Raw genomic sequence first — 21,804 nt, forward strand, 5'->3', positions numbered from 1 at the left:
GAAATATAATGTGAACCACATATGTCATTTTAAATTTTCTAGTGGTTAATGTTTTTTTAAAATAGGTAAAATTAAATATTTATTTATTTAATTTTATTTATTTATTTAACAGAGAACGAGAGAGAGAGAGAGAGAGCGCACAAGCAGGGGAGCAGGAGAGGGAGAAGCAGGCTCCCCGCTAAGCAGGGAGCCCGATGCAAGGCTTGATTCTGAGACCCTGGGATCATGACCTGAGCCAAAGGCAGACACTTAACGAACAGAGCCACCCATGTGCCCAAAATTAATTTTAATGATATATTTTCTTTAATCCAGTATATCAGTTTCAACATGTGAGCAATGTAAAAAATTTTTTTTTTTTTAAAGATTTTATTTATTTATTTGACAGAGAGACACAGCGAGAGAGGGAACACAAGCAGGGGGAGTGGGAGAGGGAGAAGCAGGCTTCCCGCGGAGCAGGGAGCCCGATGCGGGGCTCGATCCCAGGACCCTGGGATCCTGACCTGAGCCGAAGGCAGACGCTTAACGACTGAGCCACCCAGGCGCCCCAGCAATGTAAACATTTTTTAATGAAGTGTTGTACATTTTTTTTTACTAAGTCTTCAAAACCTGGTGTGTGTTTTCTACTTACAACACATCTGAATTCAGACGCGCCACATTATAGGGGATCAACAACCATGCGGGCTAGTCACTGCGTTGGACAGCCCAGCCATACGGAGTCTCACTCTGATAATAATAGCACCATTTTCTTTGCGCTCTTTCTCTCCATCGTCCTCCCTAAAGAGATAGATGGCAGTGCCTTTCTCTGATACAGTTAATTTAAGGAAATGGAAAAGAGGGAGAAAACATGCTCTGGGTCACCGTCTTTCACAGCTGGTCTAATCCTGAGATGGTCAGCCATAAAAGCTCTTCGGTTAAAGATTTTTGGGAGACGTTAGAACATAAATTAACCCTTCCAGATTATAGTCACATAGAGGCTCTAGAAATCTTGCAACAAAAAAACTACCCCTGTTTTACTTTGTGTAACTCCACATTTCCCAGTTCATTAGGATTATAAAAAAAATGTTTTCTTTTAACACATACTAACTTTGGTAGCATTGTTTGGCAGCCTGTTTTCTTCAATCTGTTTTACCTTGAGGGTTTCAGTTTTTAAATATTTCATAAGGGCTTTAGAGCTTCTGTTGAGTATTAGGTGTGTGCAGTCACACCTAATAGATGCTTGATCAGTATTTGCTGATCAATGAATACTTGTGATCAAGACACTCCCCCATAAATTTAGCTTTTTTCCATAGAGAAATGAAATTAAAACAAGATAATTTAAAGTTGTGAAGGTGAGAAACACTTTAGTATTCCCTAGAGAAAGTCTGATTTGCTAGGCAACCAGTGTAAGTTTGAAATGAATTTGCATTTCTCTTAGGAACACGACCATGTTAAAGTTCAATGACCAAGTGAGAACAGACGCCCTTTGCTGAGGAAATACCTCTGTGCGCACTCGGTGAGACCAGCACAGCAACCCTTCCAACTCCTTCACTCCGACTGATTGGAAGCCTCCATCAGTCAGCTGCTCTTTTTAATGATCAGTTATATTTTTCTTATATAAAGATGATCTTTATGTGGCTGGTGTTTTACATTTCTGTATGGAAGATTTTATAACATATGTCATATATATCCACCGTTAGCTCAGTTTAATATCTATACTTAAGATTTGTTTGGGTTTGCTGAGATCTTGTATTTTTCTAAGTCAAAACCCCTTTGGAAGTTGGCTAATAGCATTTTGCCTGGCAGGTTTTTTCCCTCAGGAGCTCAGAACGCTTTGTCTTAAGCACTCAAGGATGCTACTGCAGCAACATTAGTGAAAATTGAATATTGGTGGCAACATTTAATTCTCTTTATTTTGCCTGTGTATTGAGAGCACCAGATACCTGAAACTATGGTCTGATGTTACAAGCATGGTAACTAAGATACTGCAATGACAGCAAATGCCCTTCTCCCGATAGCCGGATGTGCTTATTAGCCTACCTAGTGCATTATTTTGTTAAATCAAAATTGGAAATGTATGCCAGGATGCTAGAATTCAGTCAACAGTATTAATGCAAATACCTACTTCAGGCTCCATACTGTGTGATGCACAATGGTGTATGAGCAAAGGAAAAATTAAGACCAGCACCCCTGAACTACACACATTGAAACAACGTCATTGAGTTCGAAGAGTGGTAAGCTTGGGGGTCCACAATGCAGTTGTTTAAAGATTTTTCAAAAAATGAATACACAGGCATATGTGTGTACGAGAGGGAATGTACATATGAGTTTGACCTTTCCTGTTTTGTCACATGAAAGATGTGGATTATACAGATTTTCAAAATGGGCATCTGTAAATATGGACTTATTTTCAGGGCTTCACACATGGTTTTTGGGAATTTTTGAAATATATGTTTATTCTGAGGATAGTGTTTACTAATTAACTATTCTGGGTCATCTAAGGCAGTGTTTTTCAAACTGTGGGTCATGACCCCCTAAGAGATTGTGAAATAGGAAGTTGGGCACATCCAGCCTTGTTTTATTTTTTTAAAAGATTTATTTATTTATTTGAGAGAGAGAGAGAGAGAGAGAGAGTGAGAGTGGGGGAGGGGCAGAGGGAGAAAATCTCAAGCAGACTCCCCGCTGAGTGGGGAGTCCCTTGTGGGGGTTGGATCCCATGCCGCATGAGATCATGACCTGAGCTGAAACCAAGAGTCAGATGCATAACCAAATGTACCACCCAGGCGCCCCCAGCCTTGTTTTAAATAAAAGTGAATGGAACAGAAAACATCCGGATGTAAGAGCTAAGTACTGTTTTATAAAATGTTTGTTTCTGGGGCACCTGAGTGGTGCCTACTTCGACCTACTCTTGGTTTCGGCTCGTGTCGGGCTCCATGCTTAGCGTGGAATCTGCTTGAGATTCTCTCTCTCCTCCCTGTGCCCCTCCCACTTGTGCTCTCTCTCTCTCTCAAATAAATAAAATATTTTTTAAAATATTTGTTTCTGCTTTGAATGTATGTTTATGGTGTGGGTCATGATGTGAAATGTATTTATTACTGTGGACAGAAGTCAAAAGAGTTTGAAAGTCATTAACTGCTAGATCACTGGTTCTTCACCTTCACTGCACACTGGAATCACCCAGTGGGCTTTGAAAAATAGGGCTGCATGGGTCCAGGCCCCAGGGATTCTGCTGTTTTTGCTTTGGGGTGTGACCTAAAACTTCTTAGATATGTAGGTAGGAAGAAGAGCCCTTGAAGAGCTGAGCCTTCGAGACAAGCTCTGCTAGGTAATTTCATTGCCTGCCTCTGGATTCTCATTTATTTAATTTGCCTTGAGACCAAGTTGTCCTACAAATTGGAATTGTGGCAGGGTCTAGGGAAGGAGCAGAGTGGGCTTAGGAGATAGATAATGGCTGCCCCAAATGAAGGACAAATGCAGTCTTGTGGGGTAAAAAATAAAAGCTTCACAGTAGTTCAGATAGAGAAATGTGGAGGGAGAATGTAGAGTGAAAAAGAGACAGGGATAATTAGAATTGTGTGAGCATCCCACCTGCCATTCCACTCTGCGAGTGAATGGCCCAGAGTCAGCGTGACATGGGACCCCCAGAGCTTGCTGTTGCTCTAGGTGGTCGTTTATGGGTGCCTCTCACTACTGCAAGCCACTCCACACACCAAACTGCATTTGAGGGTAATTCCTTTTCTTTTTTCTTTTATTTTTTTATAATTTTATTTTTAAAAATTTTAATTCCAATATAGTTAACATACAGTATTATATTAGTTTCAGGTATACAGTATAGTGATTCAACAGTACTGTTTACTACTAACCTACTTTGTTGAGGGTTTTTATCATGAATGGATGTTGTCCTCTGTCAAAGCTTTTTCTGCATCTTTTGAAATCATCACGGGGCTTTTATCCTTTCTCTTATTGATGTAATGTATCACATTGATTGATTTCTGAATACTGAACCATCTTTGCAACTGGGGATAAATCCCACTTGATTGTGGTGAATGATTTCTTAATTTAGTGTTGGATTTGGTTTGCTAGTATTTTATGAGAATTTTTGCATCCATGTTCATCAGGGATATTGGCCTGTAGTTCTCTTTTTTCAGTGGAGTCTTTATCTGGTTTTGGTTTCAGGGTAATGCTGGCCTCATAGAATGAATTTGGACATTTTCCTTCCTTTTCTATTTTTTGGAATTGTTTGAGAAGAATCAGTATTAATTCTTCGTTATGTGTTTGGTAACATTCCCCTGTGAAGCTATCTATCTGGTCCTGGACTGTCCTTTGTTGGGAGTTTCTTGATGACTGATTCAATGTCATTGCTAGTAATCATTCTGTTCACATTTTCTATTTCTTCCTGATTCACTTTTGGGAGGCTATGTGTTTCTAGGAATTTATCCATTTCTTCCAGGTTTCCAATTTGTTGGCATATACTTTTTCATAAAATTCTCTTATAATCCTTTGCATTTCTGTGGTGTTGGTTGTTCTTTCTCCTTTTTCATTTCTAATTTTATTTATTTAAGTGCTTCCTCTCTCTCTCTCTCCCCCTCCCTTCCTCTTCTCTCCTTCTTTCTCATCCTACCCCCCCCCCCTTTTTATGACTGTAGATAAAAGTTCATCAATTTTGTTGATCTTTTCAAAGAACCAGCTTCTGGTTTCATTGATCTGTTTTATTGTTTTTATAGTTTCCCTGTTTCATGTATCTCTGCTCTAATCTTTATTATGTCCTTCCTTCCACTGGTTTTGGTTTTGTTTGTTCTTCTTTTTCAAACTCTTTTAGGTGTAAGGCTCACTTGTTTATTTGAGATTTTTCTTGCTTCTTAAGGTAAGCCTGTATTATGAACTTCCCGTTTAGAACAGCTTTTGCTGCATCCCAAAGATTTTGGACTGTTTTGTTTTCATTTTCATTTGTCTCCATGTATTTTTAAATTTCATCTTTGATTTTTTTGGTTGCCCCATTCATTGTTTAGTAGCATATTATTATTATTATTTTTTAAGATTTTATTTATTTATTTGACAGAGACACAGCAAGAGAGGGAACACAAGCAGGAGGGAGTGGGAGAGGGAGAAGCAGGCTTCCCGCTGAGCAGGGAGCCCGATGCGGGGCTCGATCCCAGGACCCTGGGATCATGACCTGAGCCGAAGGCAGACATTTAACGACTGAGCCACCCAGGTACCCCTAGTAGCATATTATTTAACCTCCATGTATTTATGCTCTTTCCAGATTTTTTCTTGTGGTTGATTTCTAGTTTCATATTTTTGTGGTCAGAAAAAATGCATGGTATGACTAATCTTTTTGAATTTGTTGAGACTTATTTTATGGCCTAATACGTGATCTATTCTGGAGAACGTTCCTTGTGCACTTGAAAAGAATGTGTATTCTGCTGTTCTAGGATTGAATGTTCTGAATACATTTGTTAAATCCATCTGGTCCCATATGTCATTCAAAGCCACAGTTTGTTGATTTTCTGTTTGGATGATCTATCCATTGATGTGAGTCTGGTACTAACGTTCCCTACTATTATTGCATCACTATTAATTACTTCATTTACGTTTGTTATTAACTGTTTTATATATTTGAGTGCATCCATGTTCGGTGTATAAATATTTACAATTATTTTTTCTTCTTGTTGGATTGTTCCTTTTATGATTATACATTTTCCGTCTTTGTCTCTTGTTACAGTCTTTGTTTTAAAATTTTAAGGGAAATTCTTGGTTTATTCTCTTATGGTAGTCCTTCCCTCACAGAAGATGAAACTGCTATATTCATGTTACAAGGAGTGACTGAGTTTTAGCAAAACATCATCATCTAATACATTAAATTAATCTTGTTACTTCTAATTCTATTGGTTTACATTCTTGTTCTTATATGGCTTCCTTTGCTCAGTGTGACTGTGTGGCTCACTGTGAATATAGTGGGCCAGTAAATTAACTCCCAACTTCTTGTATATCTGTTAGCAAAGATTAGAAGACATTGTGAAATGATGTGAATGGGCCTTAAAGCTTACTTGACTATTTATCAGTAACCTTATCTATGTGTGAAATAGGAGTCAGAGGAAAACCTGTATTAGAAAGGAAAGTGGGGGGGTGCCTGGGTGGCTCAGTTGGTTGAGCCTCTGACTCTTGGTTTCAGCTCAGGTCATGATCTCAGGGTCCTGGGATTGAACCCCGGGTCAGGCTTTGCACTCCGCAGGGAGTCTGCCTGGGGTTTCTCTCCTCCCTCTGCCCTTCCCCTTACTTGAGCACTCACGCGTGCTCTCTCTCTAAAATAAATGAATATATCTTAAAAAAAAAAATAAGGAAAGTGGGATTTAAATTGTTACCTAAAAAAGGTGAGGATGATAATGATGGTGACCACGGATATTGGTGATGGTGGCAGTGAACATTTATTGAGCTATTCACTAAGTAACTTGCAATGGGCCAGTGTTTTCCATGGATTACTTTACCTGATCCCTAGAACACCCCTTTGAGGTAGGTGCTATTACAGCACCCCATTTTACACAGAAGGAACCCAAGTTAAGTGATTTGCCTGAGAGATGCAGCTGGGATTCAAGATCAAATGTGTTGCCCCCAGGCCTGAGAACTGAATCTTCTCTGGAGTGAGGAGAGGGCCAGGGAGGCTGTTCCAGGCCAGAGGCCGAACTTGATTCCAGAGAATGAAGGGACGCATGTGACATGACATGCTGGAGAGGGAGTCAGTCCAGTTACACAGCCTGATGGAAGAGCTGAAACTATGAAATATTACCAAAGAGTAACAAAAATAATATGAGAGAATCTTCTTATACTGATGTAGGGAGTTGATAGGACATCTTGAGCATGGAATAAGCAAGGTGGAGGATGACACACAATGAACATTTATTTGGAAAAGAAACACATGTGTGTATGTGGGAGAGAGAAAGAGAGAGATATTAAATCTTTGAATGCACAGAAGTGATCTGGAAAGATATAATCCCAAATTATAACAGTGTCCTCCTCTGCCAAGGATGTGGGCTCCAGGTGTTAGTGGTGATGGTCAAAAGAACTTGAGCTTTGATCTAATATTTGTGTTTTGTTTCTGTTTGTTTGCAAGCAATTTGACTGCATTTGTGTGCTTAGGTAATTTTGCAAAGGTTAGGGCTTTGATACAAAAAAATGAAATAGGGGGATAATTCAGAATTTCACATTCAGGTTGGTCCCATCTCCAAAGTCCTAGACTGGAAGATTGCACAACTCTTTAAATTTGTAGAAGCTGATATGATGCAAGGGCATAATGGAAAACAATTTGACACTTCATTGATAGAGAAGACAGCTTGGTTGCTAATTAGCTCCATTTTTTTTTTTTTAAAGTGAAAGAATATTTGGGAGTTTTAGAAATCTGAGCATTGGCATAGGGATTTAGAGAACGTTCCGGTAAAGAAAGCCCGTCTTTAATTACCTGGCCCAGAGGTGGGAATGAGGGCCAGACAAGGAAGGGAAGGCCATTGGCTGCACTCCTAGCTATCACTGCATCCTTCCAGAGCCCAGTGAGGCAAGCCCTCTTGTGGTTGTGCATGGTATTTTTAAAATGTTTCCAAAACCCTAAACGGCTAATTCTGTGTGTTGTAGATGGAGACAAGAGATCTGGACTTCTGAACTTCTACTGGAAAAGATAAAATGTGCAAGCCCTTCGGGATGCTGGGGAGGCTGGGGCTGAACTGAAGAGGGAGACAGGGACATGCCGGCGTGAAGGGTATGTAACATTGACATTATAAAACCCAGTGTGTGGCAACCCGGGGACGTTCCTCGATTTCTAGGTTCAGCTGTGCGTCAGAGAGATTGTGCGCTCTAGCTCGGTTATATTGGTGTGAGTGTGACTTCTCTGACAGGGGGCAGCTGTGTACCTGTTTCCAGGTGTCTGAGGGATTCAGTGTAGGATGTATTGGTCGCGGGGCCACACCAACACCAAGGTGGTTGAGGAGAACATAAACTATAGCTCCTGTTGATGGAGCACGGACTACGTGCCAGGTGAGGCTCTAAGCAGTTTAATGGATTAATTCGTTTAACTCCAACAACACCACCGTGAAGCAGGCACGGCTGTTGTCCCCGTTGTAGAAATGGGACCACCAGGGAGCACAAAGAAGCTGGTTGCTCACCAAGAGGGGTTGTGATGGTGGGACCCCATCCCAACATAAAAGCCTTACTATGTCTGCTCTCTCCCTCTCTTGTACATTTCTTCCCGTCCCCGCTTTTCTCTTTCTCTTTTTTTGTAGCATCATAGGTCTCCATATAACAGGGAATTAGCATCAAAGGGATGTCAGTAGACATCACTGGCAGATCTGATCTTCTAAGAATGGCCACAACACTATTGCTTGGAACCTTGCCATGCTCCCTCAGGCAGGGAAGGCTACTTTCCCTCTCCTGGAGTCTGGGTAGAATTCAGTGACAGAGAGAAGGTGGCGGAGGGACACAGAGTGGCTTCAATGCCAGATCATCAAAGACGACATGGCTTGTACCTGGCTATCTTCTTCTCTAGGCACACTTGTCTTTGAGACCAGCCACCATTGGCCCAGTCCCCATAGAAAGGCCACATGTAGGGGTTGCAGCCACCAGCCCCACCTAAGGCCACACTGACATGTGAGCGAGACTTTGGGTGGCTCCAGCCCCCAGCATTGGAGCTGCCCCCGCTGATGCCGAGCAGAGAAGAGACAAACTGTCCCTGATGAACTGTTCCTGCTCAGCCTTGCCCCCACAGCAGATTCGTGAGCAACACTAACATTGTCATCGTTTCGAGGTTTCTCATTCATACTCACTGCAACACCATTTAAGGTAGAAGGCATTACACTCATTTACAAGTAAGGAAATAGGGGCCCATTGAGATGATGTGACTCACCCAGGCCACACGATGAGGTGGGATTTGAGTCCAGGTCTAGTCTACCCAAGCTTATGAGATCCACCACTGCCCAGCTGTCCACTCCTTCTGGATCAAGAGCTGGGGCCTTTGCTGCCACTTAGACACTGCTGCTCTCAGAGAAAGCCAATCCATTTGGCAAAAGAGGACAAGACAGTAAAACAGAAGAACTAGCTTTACACAGTCTGCTGTGACTCTCTTTCCTTAATTTGAACCCCAGGTAAATGTTGCCAGTCCTGGCTCAGACATACAGTTCCCTCAGGAAGCCAGCTACCTTCCCTCCATGAGCTTAGACTCGATGGGATCTGCTCATGTCCTGCGAGATACTTTTCCGTATCATGTGAAGTAACAGTCATTCGTGTGACCAGATACTTCTGTCACCAACATGGCTATTTCTTGTTTGACTTCAGGCTCCCTGAGGCCAGGGATGGTCCTGTCTCTGGTCTCCTCACCTCATGTCTTCTCGCACAGATTCTGACTCCCAGTGGACAGTGAATAAAGGCATGAGAAATAAATAACCACAGAGCATCAACTAAGAATTTTCTCAACAATGATGACAGTAGAGCGAGGAAGTGCAAAATTCCAGATATAAATACCGACGTCTTATCTTGCGGCTGACGATCTGTCTTTTGAGGTCAGAGGTTTCTTTTTCACTTCCTTTGTCTTTCCTGTAAGATAAAACATCTTTGTGTTTGACTTCTATAAAAAAACGACTTCAATGAAATGCAGCGGTCAATTAACAATGGCAGGAACTGGCAGCGCTCTGACACACTCTATTTCACTGCATTGTTATCCAAGTGAAAACCATTTTCAGATGTGCGACATGGGAGATTTGATTTTGGTGCGAATGCTGAAATAGGACATGTAGCTTCTGCATTCGTTATGGGTAGCCTTTACTCATAGGAATGGGGGCCCTTGTGTCTTTGATCTTGTATTTAGCTATGAGCGCGTCATTGGTGGCTGCTCGAGAACTGTGGATAACTCCTATCTCTACCTTGTCCAGAATGTCCGCTTTTTTACCCTACGCTTCGCCGGTGTAGGGCTCCAGTTATAAAGGAGGCGGCAGCAGGACCAGAATCTGAGGATTGTTTTTCTTTGTTGTTGTTATTATGAGGGATGAATAAATGCATGCAAAGTGTGAGGCAAGCTTAAGTCTTTAATCATATTTTTTTATGGCCCAATCCATCAGTTAGCTTTTGCTGCCTTAAAAAAACCACCCCCAGAACATAGTAGCTTAAAATAATAGCCATTTATTTAGTTTAGGATTCTGCAGGTTAAATGGTTTGGGCTGGGCTCCGCTGGTCTGGCTGGCTCAGCTGGGCTGACACATGCATCTTCAGTCAGCTACCAGGTTGGCGATGACAGCCTCGCCTGGGAGGGCTCACCTCTGTTCTGCGTGTCTCTCATCCCCCCGCAGGTTGGGGCTCCAAGAGAGTGAGCACACATGGCTTCTTGAGGCTAGGGCTTGAAATGACACAGGGTCACATCTGCCAGATTCTATTGGCCAGTCCAGACTCAAGAGAAAAGAAATCAACCCCAGCCCTTGATGGGAGGAACTGCAAAGCTGCCTTGCAAAAGCAGGCATGTAGGAAGAGTGGAGAACTGTGGTCATCTTTGCAACCCACAACACCACATGAAATGCCAATATTGTACCGAGGGAATTAACAACATTACGATAGAGAATGAAAGGAGACCACGTGCATGGCTGATAACTTACGAGAAAAATGGCCCTGGGCTGAGAAGAGAGGACAGCAGGAAGAAGCTCAGATGGATACAGGATAGAAGAGCCACCAGCCATTTTCCCCTTTCCCCTCCCGCCTAACTCTGTGGAAGGGAGGGGTGCGGCAGAGCACAGGGGTCGTAGTTGGTAGGAAAGACTCTTTGCTTTTGCTGTTCTCTTTCCTCCCATTGTCAGTGGAGTGGGGGGAGGGAGTAGCAGGTGATGAAAGTGTGGCTCTCTCATGTCTCACTTGAGGGAGCCAGCAGAGAGGGAGGGGAAGGGTCAAATGGTCTGTCTTCCAAATGGCTTTGTTCCCATGGGATCTCAGGAAGGCTTCAGCTACGAACACTTGGCCTCGTGAAACTACCACCACGTTCACGGTCACATTTCATCATCACAACAGCCCTGTAAGGGTGGGATCATTATTATCCTCACTTTACAGATGGGGAAACTGAGTGCTAAGAGGTCAAGTAACTTGCCCTTGCGATCGCAGTTGGGCGTTGGCAAAGATGGGGTTCAAAGCCCAGCTGTGTGATGGCCTCCGTGGTGCACTTGGCTGAACCCCGCCATGCCGGTGTGGCCTGTGGGTTTGACAGAAATGGCGGCCCTCATACAGGTGTGATCAGAGCACTGGGGGTTCACTCCCTCCCCTTTCCCTGGCCTCCATTTGGATCCTGGCCTGAGGAGCATGCTATGGAAGGGTAGCGCTGGTGGGATGTCATCACCAGCGGAGAATCTGGCAAGCAGCAAGGAAGCAGCTACCTTTGGGAAGACCCCCAGCTTCCCCTGGGTAAGCAGGGATGGGTCATTTTCAGTCCCAACTGGGTGATCCATCTCCTCCTCCTGGCTGAGTCCTGAGGCCCCAGAGGCTGGGTTTGAGTGCCCTATTTCACAGTACCCAGAGTGTGCTCTGGTAGGGTCTAGAGCAAGCCTAGGCCTCTGCTCACCAGACCAAAATCCTCAGGCCACTACTGGGCCCATCTGACACAGCTCTGCTGGAAATACCTCCCGTGCCTTAATTAACCACGCACACGGAGGAGCACAGCCTGACTGGTGTCTTTCGCTGGACGCCTCTCCGATGTTCTCTGGTTCTCAGGCTTCTCCTTTTTCCATGCAACAGAATCTCACTAATTAAATATAGCGGAGAATGCTTGTTTTTCCTGTTGCTCTCCTTGCTCACTGTTTAGTTAAAGGCTAGTGCTGCCATCCACTGGCTGAGAGCTTTAAAGTGATTTCATGAAGAATTTCTCTCTTTTCCTGTCATTCTTCTCTTTCCCTCTGTATTTTCCTCAGTTCTACTGGTTCTTTCCAACATGCAGATGCAGCTTCGAAGCCTGATAGTAATAAGGATAAGTGAGTCTTGTTGGAAATAGTAGCATTGCTTTAAGGCTTGCGATGAGTCAGGTCCTGTTCTAGGTATGTCACCCATTCTTTCCTCACATGGCCCTGAGAGGTAGTGAGGCCCTGTCTTTGTCCCCATTTTACAGATGAGAAAGTGGAGAGCACTGAAGTCATCTGTGTGTCATGGTGTCTGGCACATTCGAGGGCTCGATGAGTGTTAGCTTTTATTTGTAAAAATGGGCCGTATCTTAGCTTGGGTCAAGAATTTGTGTGCAGGGGCGCCTGGGTGGCTCAGTTGGTTAAGCGACTGCTTTCGGCTCAGGTCATGATCTCAGGGTCCTGGGATCGAGCCCCACATCGGGCTCCCTGCTCGGCGGGTAGCCTGCTTCTCTCTTTCCCACTCCCCCTGCTTGTGTTCCCTCTCTCGCTGTCTCTCTCTCTGTCAAATAAATAAATAAAATCTTTAAAAAAAAATAGAATTTGTGTGCAGTGACACGTGGACACACAGTGAAGGAGGGGGTGGGGCTGGGAAGGGGGGAGGCCATCAGGATGTGACCATGAGCAGGTGACAGTAGGTAGCTGGGGCTCAATCCCACTGTAGATCTGTGACAGATGGTGTAGGATACATCTTGGAATTATCCCACCAAGGGACGCGGAAGCTGGGGTATTCTTGGAGAAATCATGGGGATCTTTTTAAAGCAGTTGCAGACTTCCTCATTGTAATCCTGTCTGTTGCCACCCATTTGTCCAGGGAAAGAAGCAGGGAAAAGCTCTTGTGCATTATTCCCCTTGGCTTCCTGAACTTCCCCTTTGTTCTCTGCCTCTGCTGTCACTGCACAGCATACCACCCCCAAGCTCAGTGGAAAATTAACAATGAGCATTTATTTAGCTCATGCAACTAAAGGTTGGCTGCTGTTTGGCTGATCTGGGTTGAGCTCAGCTGGGTGGCTCTGCTTCCGGCATACGTCCAGCTAGCCTTGGCTTCTCTTGGCTGAGATATGGGCTCGGGCCAGCTCCATCTGACTGCATTCTGAGTCAGGCTTCTGGGCAGTTGCTACCCAAAGAAGGCTCTTCTCATGACCATGACAGAGGCACAGGGGTGCAAGTGGAAACCCAAGGGGCCTCTTAACGGAGACTTCTGTATTATCTTATTGAGTAAAGGAAGTGACATGGCCAAACCCAAGTTAAGAGGCAGAGAGGTACATTCTGCCTTCACTGGGGAAGTTTCTACTGCTGGCCTTGGCTTAGAATCAATAAGGCACTCTTTGCCGGCTGCTAAACTGTGCAAATACAATGTGAAATTTAAAAGTTTTACCACTGCCAGTCTTTGTTATCACTTTGGGCAAAATCCCAAATCTTTAACGATATTCTAATTTGTTATTAATGGGAGATGGTTATTAAAAGCTGCGCACCCTCGGGTTCCAGAAACCTCTTTGCTATCTCAGACCTCAGCTGGGGATTGTTGCCTTATCTCATACCGTGACTGCTCATCATGGACTCACAAGGTGTCTGGAGTTGTTGAGCTCTTCCATCCCAGTTACAACTGGTTACCACCTAGGCAGCTGCCTCAAATGGTGCGACTTGGCATCTGCCCCTACCCGTTGCTCAAGCTCAGAGTGAAATAAGAGCAGCAAGTGGAATGAATTGTCAGTTATATTGATGTGTGTATTTTCCTACATTTTGGGAGAAGGCTGGAATCCTGTAAAAAATCTCATTTCTCTGCTTTTCTCAGTACCTTGGCTCTCTTATCTGGCATGATGACAATTTGGCTGGAAGGAGAAGAGGCAGAGCTTTTATGTTGGTTGGAATTTGCAGCCATAAATTTACAGGACTTTTTTTCCAAGTTAGCATGGAAAAGACTTGCCGTTTTATGCTTTTTGTGAGTTATAAGTCGTAAAGCATATGCTCAGGGTGGCTTGACTGTTGTGTTGTTGGCCCTATAAAGAAGGTCTGTGGAAAAAACCTAAGCCTTGAACAATTAAACGTCTTTGCAAACACTCGTAAGTTATTTATACTGTGTCCACATACTGGCCAAGCAAGCAAGCAAGTGAACACAGACCTTGATGCTAACGTCTTAACCATGGCACCTTACTTTGTCCCATTGGAGCATTCTAATTAACGCATTAATGAAATCATATGTCCCATTAATACTAAATCGAAATGCCTGTGAGCTTAGTGGTTCACTTCTGTCTTTATAAATGCACAAGGGTGGAGCAGAAAGTACCAGATGTGTGAGCCAATAACCAAGTGTCACTTCTTGGTGGGAAGGATAGTGGGGGGAGTGGGTAAATGAGACAGGGAAAGGAAAGCAGTTGTGTTAATGGGCAGATTACCACCATGGGCAAGCGGGGCTCTGTCCTTCGGGGGAGCTCTGGGAGATGATTCGACCTCAATTCAGAGTTGCTTCACCAAGGAGCGCCGTCGCTGGGGTATTTTATCCACTGATTCCCATCCATCGTTGGTGAGGACCATTTCAAGGAGCAGTAACTCTCTGGTCTTCTGGTCCACCCATGGGTGAGTCAAGTATGCTGCTGTCAGAGTCTTCAGAAAGAGTACCACTGGTACTTGCTGTGGAAACTCTAGACTTGTTAAGAGGATGGTAAGTGCTTGAGGGGACCTGGTGAGGCACCATTAGCATCTGCTACGGGGCATGCCAGAGATTTTCGGGAATGGAAGGAGAGAATTTGTCTTTTGAAATGGAGCACAGCAGAAGCTAAATACCTCGAAGGACTTTGGACTGAATGGGGAAAGGTGAGTATTCCTTTGCTTGGCTATTTAATTTATTTACATCTTGGCACAGCCATACAATGAAACATTATATGACCATGAACAAAAGAGGGAGAGCTAATGAGCTGATATGAGACTCTATTCAAGAGCACAGTGCAGAACAATATGTAGAATATGCTGGATTTTTTTTTTATGCAGGCACTTTTATTGGTTTATAATTTACATATCCTAAAATTCACCCATTTTAAGGATACAAGTATGAGTGTTTGGGTAAATATATAGTTTTCTAGAAATTTCATATAAATGGAATCATACAGTAGGTAGACTTTTGCATCTGACTTTCACTCAGCATGGTGTTATTAAAATTATTCACATCATAGCGTATGTCAACAGTTTGTTCCCTTTTTGCTGTGCAGTAGTATTTCATTGTATGGATATGTCACTTTTTGTTTATCTGTCCTACAGTTGATAGAAATTTGGTTTGTTTTTAGTTTTATTATTCCAAATAATGCTGCTTAGGAACATCCACACGTAGTCTTTATGTGGACATATATTTTAATTTCTCTTGGGTAGGTACTTAACCAGCGAAATTTCTGGGGCATATGGTAAGTATATGTTTAGTTTTTTAAGGAACGCCACACTGTTTTCAAAGAGACTATACCATTTTATTACATTCCCACCAACACTGAATGAAAGGTCCGGTTTCTTCATATCCTCACCAACAACTGGTAACATCAGTCTTTCTGACATTAATCATTCTGATAGAAGCCTAGTGGCATCTTATCTCCGTTTTAGCATTTCCTAATGACTAATGATGTCCAGCATCTTTTCATGTGCTTATATGCTACTCACAAATCTTGGGGGAAATGTCTCTTCAAATCTTTTCTCATTTTTGTTTCTTTTCTTTTTTTTTTTTTTTTAAAAATTTTTTCTTTTTTTTATTTGACAGAGAGAGAGAGAGCGAGAGAGGGAACACAAGCAGGGGGAGTGGGAGAGGGAGAAGCAGGCCTCCCGCGGAGCAGGGAGCCCGATGTGGGGCTCCATCCCAGGACCCTGGGATCATGACCTGAGCCAAAGGCAGACGCTTAACGACTGAGCCACCCAGGCGCCCCTGTTTCTTTTCTTATTGATTAAAAAGGGCTTGGACTATTGTAATTTTTTTCTGTAAGGTCAACATTTTTTCCAAATAGAAAGTTTAAAAAAGAAAAATCCTAGCCCCCATCAGTGTCCCCACGCCCCGTCAGAATGGTACGCTCAGGAATTGTTTCGTGGTGTTTCATCCTCAGTAAAAGAATTAAGAGGAAGGGAGAGATCAGATTTTCAATCTTCTGCCAGAAAGAGTCATTGTCTGGTAAAGACACAATGAATCGTTATTAAATCAAGACATACTTCCTTGACAACTTTTTTTTCTGTAAATGGGAAATTGGTGACTTAAAAATGTCCGGATGTTAGATAAAGGAAAAACATGAAAAGGCTTATTATTATCTTTCTTTCTTCAGTCCCTACAGAAGTTACCCAGCTTCCTCAGCCTTTCCCCCCCACGTTTGGGTAAGAGGCACTTGCTATGTGCCTGCCTGCGGGTGTAGGGCGGGACCCTGGCAGCGGAGGGGTTAGCAGAGTCGGTCCGCGCATGGGCACGGGCACTTGCGTGTTCCCCAGCGGCGCTCCCCTCACACCCGCTCCACACCGACCTTGATTAAGCACAAGCACGTGCGTCTGTGGAGTTGCCTCTCTTTCACTTCCCACCAAACCCGTTACTTCTACAATTTCTCCCATAATGAAAGTGAACCAGATATATGCCCGTAAATTTATTGAGTCCAAACAGAAATTAATGGGCCAGTGACCTAATAGCAGATGGAGTAAAGAACAATGCGATGGAACAGAAAAATGTTCCAGTCCACCTGCCATCTCCTTGACTTTCAGCAGGTTGGCTTGTACTTACTGGCTTTTAATTTTTCAAACAGTTAATGTGTACTGACTGTTCATTCTTTCATTCATCCATTGTATCTTTAGGAAATCCTACTATGCATCAGACACTTTGTGAGGCTGGGATCAGCCTGACAAAGTGCTTCCCCAGGAGCCTCCCACCCTAGTGGGAGAATTACACAATACATAATAAGCAAGTCAATACACACAACATGTCAGGTTATAATCAACATTACAAAATGAAATGAAATACAATAAGGAGGTAGGAGACAGATAGGTTTATAAAAATTCTGGAAGGGTGTACTACAAAGGATTAATAGAGCTAATCATTTAAATTTATTTATTTTAGAATTTATTTTCGAATTTTCCTATAACAAACTCAGATTGCTTTTGTAATAAAAAGGTTATTCTAAATTTACAGAAAAACATTAGATTTGAATGTCTGCATGGTTAATCAGATCACTTGTATCCTCGTTTTATGACCAAAAAATGTTGAAAAAAGTCAACTGGAAAATAACACATAGCCTTTATTATCTGGGGGTGTGGTTTCTGCATGTTAGGAATTTTGATATTTGGAAATACAAGATAAATAAATTACAGAAAACCAGATGTGTTTATAAAATGCCTTCCAGATGGGTAATTGGAAATGATGAATGATCCCTTCAAGTCTTGGTAAATGGTAAATTGTGCCAAGTAGGTCAAAATAGAAAATGGTAACATTAATGAAAGATGCGGGGACCAAAACAGCTGAGCTCAAAATGCTGTTTCTGACATTGTTTTATTTTGTTTTTACTGGCAAATGGGAGTGTAAAAGTGTGTCTAGGAGTTCAGACAACACAATATAAAGTGGAGATGTCAGTCACTTAGTTACCTTGGCCCAAGAAAACTCCCAAAGTTGGCAAATTCAGACAACGATAAAGCATTTGAAGGCTTGACCCAGGCTGTTTGCTGGAGGCCCAGCTCCCTGGAACACATGCCTATGGGTATAGGATGTGGGGGTGATCACATTGCTGGCTCCTCCTTCCTTCCTTTCCGCTCTTCCCAAACCTCAGGGCTCCACAGGCCCAACTCTGCCTTTTGACTGATTGGTGCCACTTCTCAAAGGGGTGACATTTTATTTCATAACATCACCACTTAGATCATAGCAACCGCTCGAGATAATGAAGCGGGAGAATGAGGTTCTTGTCTCATGCAGTCGAAAAATGAATCTCGCCGACAAAGGAAGAGTGAGTAAAGCGATAGAGTTTTATTAAGCAAGGATACAGAAAAAGCTCTCAGGAGTGAGAAGGGTCCCAACAGGGTTGCCACTGAGGGCTTTTAGCATTAGTCATTTATAGAAAGCTAACCAGGGAACTTAAATCTTTTTGACTTCTGTACTGGTGACACCATTGATTAAGGATGAGTGATAACATCTTTAATGGCTTACTTCTTTTTAGGGTCTGGTTATTTTTTGTCGGTCACAGGTGACTGTCATAAAAAAAGACACCTCCCCACCCCCCCGGACACCTAGGGCAGGGTGGTCTGGTGTGTTCCCTTATCTCTGGTTTCTGTACACCTCTGCAGTTTTGGGATTTTTGTGAGCCTGATCACATAGCCCCCTGTCACTCTCCCTACCTAGCCCCTCCTGTCCCTTACTCAATAATAGTGTGGTCACACAACTCCCCATCCAGACACCCACCCAAAACCTTCCTGCCCCACACTGTCAAGTCATTCAGTTTCTGGTCCATGCCGATTTCAAAATCCATTTGGCCATCTCTGGTGCTGGAATAAACTAAATCTTATCCAAATACGAACTTCATTTTATATTTTGTAACCTTGGTCACGTTTTCTTGTAACTAACCAATTCACATTCATATTTATCTAGTTAAGCACCGGCAAAGAAACTCAAAATTTGTGCCCACATGGCTTGTACTTTAAGTCTAAGCTCTATGGCTCTACTCATTGCTTCCAGTAATTTCCATTATTTCAAAGTGATTGATCCCAATATATATAGGCTTGTTTTTTTGTTAGTTGTTGTTGTTTGTTTATTTTTTGCTTGCTTATTGATTAGATTCTTGGGGAGCCCAACTTCCATTCCCTTATTTTGCATTCCTAGGCAACTCATTACTGAAAAGTTAAATAATGCTGCTGCAGAGAATGTTATAGTAATGAGGCAGGAATTTTTTTTTTTAATTTTTTTTATTGTTATGTTAATCCCCATACATTACATCATTAGTTTTAGATATAGTGTTCCATGATTCATTGTTTGTGCATAACACCCAGTGCTCCATGCAGAACATGCCCTCCTCAATACCCATCACCAGGCTAACCCATCCTCCCAACCCCCTCCCCTCTAGAACCCTCAGTTTGTTTTTCAGAGTCCATCGTCTCTCATGGTTCTTCTCCCCCTCCGATTTCCCCCCCTTCATTCTTCCCCTCCTGCTACATTCTTCTTCTTCTTTTATTCTTTCTTAACATATATTGCATTATTTGTTTCAGAGGTACAGATCTGAGATTCAACGGTCTTGCACAATTCACAGCGCTTACCAGAACACATACCCTCCCCAGTGTCCATCACCCAGTCACCCCATCCCTCCCACCCCACCCCCCACTCCAGCAACCCTCAGTTTGTTTCCTGAGATTAAGAATTCCTCATATCAGTGAGGTCATATGATACATGTCTTTCTCTGTTTGACTTATTTCACTCAGCATAATACCCTCCAGTTCCATCCACGTCGTTGCAAATGGCAAGATCTTATTCCTTTTGATGGCTGCATAATATTCCATTGTATATATATACCACATCTTCTTTATCCATTCATCTGTTGATGGACATCTTGGCTCTTTCCATAGTTTGGCTATTGTGGACATTGCTGCTATAAACATCGGGGTGCACGTACCCTTTCGGGTCCCTACTTTTGTATCTTTGGGGTAAATACCCAGTAGTGCAATTGCTGGATCATATGGTAGCTCTATTTTCAACTTTTTGAGGAACCTCCATACTGTTTTCCAGAGTGGCTGCACCAGCTTGCATTCCCACCAACAGTGTAGGAGGGTTCCCCTTTCTCCACATCCCCGCCAACATCTGTCATTTCCTGACTTGTTAATTTTAGCCATTCTGACTGGTGTGAGGTGGTATCTCATTGAGGTTTTGATTTGGATTTCCCTGATGTGAGGCAGGAATTTTATCTACGAAGATAAAGTGTACTTTAAGCAAAAGCTAACATTTTAAAGTTTGATAGTATTTAACAAAAATTAAAGCAGGTGTCTAAAGGACTGTTTGAGATTGAATGAAAAATAATATATTGGCTCCTTTTTTCTTACAACAAATATCAAGTCCACTAAAAATAATTCATTTCTTCAATAAAATACTTTGATTAAAAATGTAGATTTATTAGGCTTTGTTTTGAAAATCTGCCCTCTTTTTCCTTCTTTGGACTTTGAAAAAGCAGAAGTTACGCTGACATACTCAGTGTAGTATTTGCTGATGTTTGAGTGTGTGTGTGTGTGTGGTTTTAATTTTTAGTTGTTTTTTTTCTCCCTCAACCTTTTCTTTTAGTTAATGTGAATCATATTATATTTTTCACTCCTGAGCACTGTGATTCATTGCCATCTATTTCCTCTGGAGCTCACTACCCCACAGAGTCCTCTGGGAAATTGATTAGTCACCCCCGAGCAAGGCACCTTACGTGCCTGTGGTCAGCATCTGCTCCAACAACTGTGTCTTTTGGAGGAAGATGAAAGTTGCTGTAGCATCTTCCTTTGGGGAAGTAATAGGGCATCAATTTGGGAGTTTGTATGGCTTGTTGCACTCCTGGATTCATCTTCACAATTTAACATACAGACAAGTTGGATATCACAAAAGACAAATGTGTCATTTGGTTAAGAAGCTTTTCAGGCAATACTTCCGGCCTCAGGAAACACATATAAGAGTTGGTCACGGCCCCTTGCCTGTGGCATGTGCATAGAGTATTTGTGGATAGGTTGAGTCTTAATATATGAATGCAGTTTTGGAAAAGTTGGAATAGATTCGTTTATCTCAAACATATTTTTATCTAACCTACTTGGGTCTAACTTCAGAAAGTTTTAAGCCAAAGGATTTTTCTTCATAGGCCAGGCTTATGAAGACATTCCTAAGTTCATACCTTAATCATATCAATTAGTTTTTTTTAAAAGATTTTATTTATTTGAGAGAGCAAAAGTGAGAGAGATCACAGAGGGAGAGGGAGAAGCAGAGTCGCCCCTGAGCAGGGAGCCTGATGCAGGGCTCGATCCCAGGAGCCTGAGATCATAGGCAGATGCTCAACCGACTGAGCCACCCAGGTGCCCCAATCATATCAGTAATTGTCTTTTTTTTTTTTTTAAGACTTTATTTATTTATTTGACAGAGAGAGAGCAAGCACAAGCAGGGGGAGCAGCAGGGGCAGAGGGAGAGGGAGAAGCAGGCTTCCCACTGAGCAGGGAGCCCGATGCGGGGCTCGATCCCAGGACCCTGGGATCATGACCTGAGCCGAAGGCAGACGCTTAACGACTGAGCCACCCAGGCGCCCCTCAGTTATTGTCTTGAGGTTTCAGCTTGCATTTAGCATTGCCGATTGACGGTTTGTGACTGCCTATCCGCAGCATACAGTTGTGATCTTACCTCCATTTGATACCACCTGCCCTAAGAGCACTAGGACTGCTATCTCTGCAATCAGAAGAATTCTTTAATTTTGTTAGCGTAAAGCCTCTTCAAGTTTACAGAACCAGAGCAGTCGAAGAGCAGGGACAAATGGTTAAGCAGGTAGATAGGCTAAACAAGGTGTCAGAAAGTCCATTTCTGGGCTGAGCCCTGGGTGGCATTGGGAAAGTACTTTTGCCTCGCTAGGCCTTAGGCTTCTTATGAGTCTGTTAGCATGGAGAATTGGAGGTGGGAATGCAACAGAAAACAGGGCACCCACATAAGGCTTAGACATGGGTGACCTGTTATCAGAACTGGGTCACACAAACAAAAGTCCTGACCATATATTAGATGAACACAGAGAAGTAGAACGCTTTAATCTTTGCTGTAAAAAGTATAGCCAGTTCTATCTCACTGAGACAGCGGAGCTCTTGTCTGGATATTCCACTCTTGCCTGTCCTGTTGATTGTCTGGAAGCTCTGGGGAAATAGAGAACATAGTCACCTTCCAACTTGGAATTCAAATGTGAGAGTTGGCCCGCTGTCAAGACAGTCCCGGAGAGCTGCGTTC

General features: G+C 42.9%; 1 protein-coding gene across 1 annotated transcript in view; it reads left to right on the forward strand.

Annotated features, from left to right (window-relative positions):
- The window catches only part of RIN2 (Ras and Rab interactor 2), a 235,537-nt gene that overhangs the window by 42,250 nt on the left and 171,483 nt on the right, over nucleotides 1–21,804 (forward strand). Inside the window, exon 2 of the mRNA XM_032420091.1 lies at nucleotides 7,600–7,723. The gene's annotated coding sequence lies outside the window, so the exon portion shown is untranslated. The remainder of the gene's footprint in view (nucleotides 1–7,599; nucleotides 7,724–21,804) is intronic.

The sequence above is a fragment of the Phoca vitulina genome, unplaced genomic scaffold (assembly GCF_004348235.1).
Source record: "Phoca vitulina isolate PV1807 unplaced genomic scaffold, GSC_HSeal_1.0 scaffold22, whole genome shotgun sequence".
In the NCBI taxonomy this organism is placed as follows: domain Eukaryota; kingdom Metazoa; phylum Chordata; class Mammalia; order Carnivora; family Phocidae; genus Phoca; species Phoca vitulina.